Source organism: Myotis brandtii, unplaced genomic scaffold (assembly GCF_000412655.1).
Source record: "Myotis brandtii unplaced genomic scaffold, ASM41265v1 scaffold389, whole genome shotgun sequence".
NCBI lineage: Eukaryota > Metazoa > Chordata > Mammalia > Chiroptera > Vespertilionidae > Myotis > Myotis brandtii.
Window position 1 is genome coordinate 3,331,934 of NW_005364914.1, and position 3,273 is coordinate 3,335,206.

General features: G+C 44.1%; 1 long non-coding RNA gene across 1 annotated transcript; it reads right to left on the reverse strand.

Annotated features, from left to right (window-relative positions):
- Nucleotides 1-1,264: 1,264 nt before the first annotated feature.
- LOC106727210 lies at nt 1,265-2,703 on the reverse strand. Its single transcript, XR_001363386.1, has 2 exons — nt 1,694-2,703; nt 1,265-1,326 (listed from the first exon to the last, which is right to left on the reverse strand). It is a non-coding gene; the product is annotated as an uncharacterized LOC106727210 (long non-coding RNA).
- Nucleotides 2,704-3,273: the final 570 nt, after the last annotated feature.

Sequence of the window (3,273 nt, forward strand, 5' to 3'; positions counted from 1 at the left end):
GGCCAGTGTGTTCAATGGTTAGAGTGTCGGCTGGTGTAACAAAGGGTTGTAGGTTCAATTCCCAGTCAAGGGCACATACCTCGGTTGCAGGTTCAATCCCCAGCCCTGGTCAGGGCACACGCGGGAGGCAACCAATCAATGTGTCTTTCTCACATCATTGTTTCTCTCTCTCTATCTCCACCTCTCTCCCTCCTTTCCACTCTCTCTAAAAAAAAAAAATCAATGGGAAAAAAAAAAAAGATAGTCATTCCCAGTTTGCTTCCCCATCAAACACGTTATCCAGAGCTCATGACAACGTTACTGGAAAGGGGACCAGGCCCTGAGCGGGTCTGCCTAGGGCTGGCCGGTAGTGTGTGGGTTCTTGACTTCATGCAGGAAAGATTCCACAACGAGTCCAGGCGATTTTTTGAGGACGTTTATTACAGGTGGGGACAGTGAAACAAGGAAGAGCCTAGGATAGAAGAAGCAACAGGAGAGACTAGGTGGGCAATGAGCTTAGACTGGGCTGCTTTGGCTCACTTAGAAGTCAGAGAAAAGGGGACCCTGGGGACAGATGCATGCCTGTGGGAAAAGGGTGGGGGGAGAGGGATTGGGGACAGCTTCAGGGGGTTTGCCAGCGACAAGCAGTCGCTGCCCACTGTTCCCTGATTGCAAGTCTCAGCTATGTCCCTTAGAGCTTGAGATGCATGCCTGTGGGAAAAGGGTGGGGGGAGAGGGAAAGGACTTTCAAGTTGAGGGGTTTTAAAGGCTGGGAATTTAGGGGAGGTCTTAAAGAAGGACTTCAATAGCATATTCATCAGTTTTGCAGATGTGCCAAAATAAGATTCATTCCCTTAAGTTCATTTGTCCTTGGGTTAGGTTGGCAAATGGCACTAATTGGATTTCTGTCATCTAGCTCCCTGAATAGGGAGATTTAAGCTATTTACCCCCTGGATAAGAAGAAATGTAAACTATTTACTCTTAAGTGTCCTTGGTTACAGAATAGAGGGTTTTACAATTTACTAGAGGGCTGTAAACTGCTTGGTCTTTTACTATCTGTCTCAGTTTCCCTATTCAGCTTGTCCTGGCTTACTAGCCTGTCTCAAAACTAGAGAGAAGTAGCTAGAGCAACTAATGGAAGGCTTTAGAAAACCAGAGTACACAGCTCAAATCAGCTAATTTTAGACAAAGAGAAAATACCGTAGCATGCTACAAAAGGGTATTTTTAGTCTGTTTCAGTTAACCAATCTTAACTTCTCAGTATAAAGGAAGAAAAAAGAGAAAAAACTATTTCAAATTTATTACAAGGAAAAATGGTTTTCCTTCTTTGCCTCGTTCTTTTTCATCCTAAAACAAAAAAATAAACAATTGACATTCTATAACAAATTCCATTCTATGCCTAAACACCATAAGTATTTGCTTTGTACTCAGGGAAGAAAGTGGCCTACAGCTGCTATTCCTCGCTGCATATCTTGAGAAAATATTGAACAATGTGAAACACATACGAGCAATAGGCAATAAGTTAACACAAAACCTGAGTTTCCTTCCCTTCCCGATACCACCCAAGAATTGCTCCAACATTCCCTAGCTTAAGGGGAACCTCAAGCCTGCCCCAGTCTCTTACAAACTCTGACTAGCCCAGCCTGAGACCACGCCACAGTTTGGGGTGGGAGGATCGAGAAGTTCAGCTTTCACTATACACAATGGCACTTACTTATTTTCTGCAAAAAGCCATCAGTCTTGGAAATCTTGGCTACGCCATCCAGTACCCTGACACTCCTTTTTCAGATCTGTTACTAACTCAGCCTCATTTTCCTGAAAACCCCCCCAAGAAGCCAGATTCCTCCTCATCCTTGGATTCCTGCCAGTCAGCACGTCTGCAAGGAAAGCAAACATCCCACTCTCAGATGCTCATGCCGTTACACTAGTTGTGCTGTTCACATTTTCCCTGTTCACTCAACAGAGATTAATGAGTGCCGGGCGCTGTGCAAGGTGCTTTGGGACAGACCCTGCCCTTAGAGAGCTCGATGTGTAACAGACTGAAGTGCTGGGTCTCTCAGACTCTCGGATTCCATCTGGTTCAAGGATGGAACAAGTTCCCTCAGCCTTCAGGCTAAGCTCCTGCTTTAGACATGCAGATCATTAAAGGAATTCGGCTACGCTAGGGGCTTGGGGTTTCATAAAAACAGCTCCCCCCATTTTCCCTTCTCTTGATATAAAAGCCTGAACCCTGTACTGTCTAAAGATGGATTTGAGAACTAGGGCTCTTTATTCTTGGCTTCTTAATCAGTAAACCTTTACTTACCTCAGACTGACCTTTTGAGTTTTGGCCTTTCAAAGTATCGGCATAGGGACTTTGGATGGGTAACAAGCACCGAGGAAAGGACAGGGGTAACAGGCTGGCTGGTTTCTCTCTAATAGCCTTCCACTCAGCGAACCCTTATTGCTACTGTGTGCCAGGCACTGGGGCACATGTGGTTCTTGCCTTCAGTGGGTTTAACCCATCCCTGTATGAGGAGTGAGCTTTACTTACTTTTGCAGAACCATTTCTAAATTGTAGACATAAAACTAACTCTATCCCTAGATCCTTAAGCAAATTTAACTTCTTAATATCATCCAATATCCTTCCCATATTCAGCATTCCCTATCCATCCCGAAAATATATTTCATAGATTTTTGACCCAATCAAGGTTCTTATATTGTTTTGTTAAGTCTTTCTGGTCTTATTTTAAAACACTGAAGTCAGCCCTAGCTGATTTGGCTCAGTGGATAGAGTGTCAGCCTGCAGACCGAAAGGTCCTGGGTTCTATTCCATTCAAAGGCACGTACCTCAGCTGCAGGCTCATCCCCAGCCCCGGCCCTGATCAGGGCGCATGCGTGAGGCAACCAATCGATGTGTTTCTCTCACACTGATGTTTCTACGTCTTTCCCTCTCTCTTTCACTCTCTCTAAAAATCAATGGAAAATATCCTCAGGTGAGGATTTAAAAAATAAATATTTAAATAAACAAAACACTAAAATCAATATAACTCACACTGAATTCACTAAACTGTCAACATTCAGAGGAAATAAGCACAAATATAAGGGGGGGAAGTAATGTTGCATACTAGAACTTAATTTTTCATTTCCAGCTGACTAGAGTATTGGGTATATCAAAAATTCTAAATTGCTAAGTGTAAGGATGGCCAACTCCTGATTCACCCACCACAAGTTCCCGCTGCCTATAGAGCCTCCCATCAGGAATCCCAAAGGAGAGGTGAGCGCAATACAAATCTCGCAGCCCACCCAGGGTGT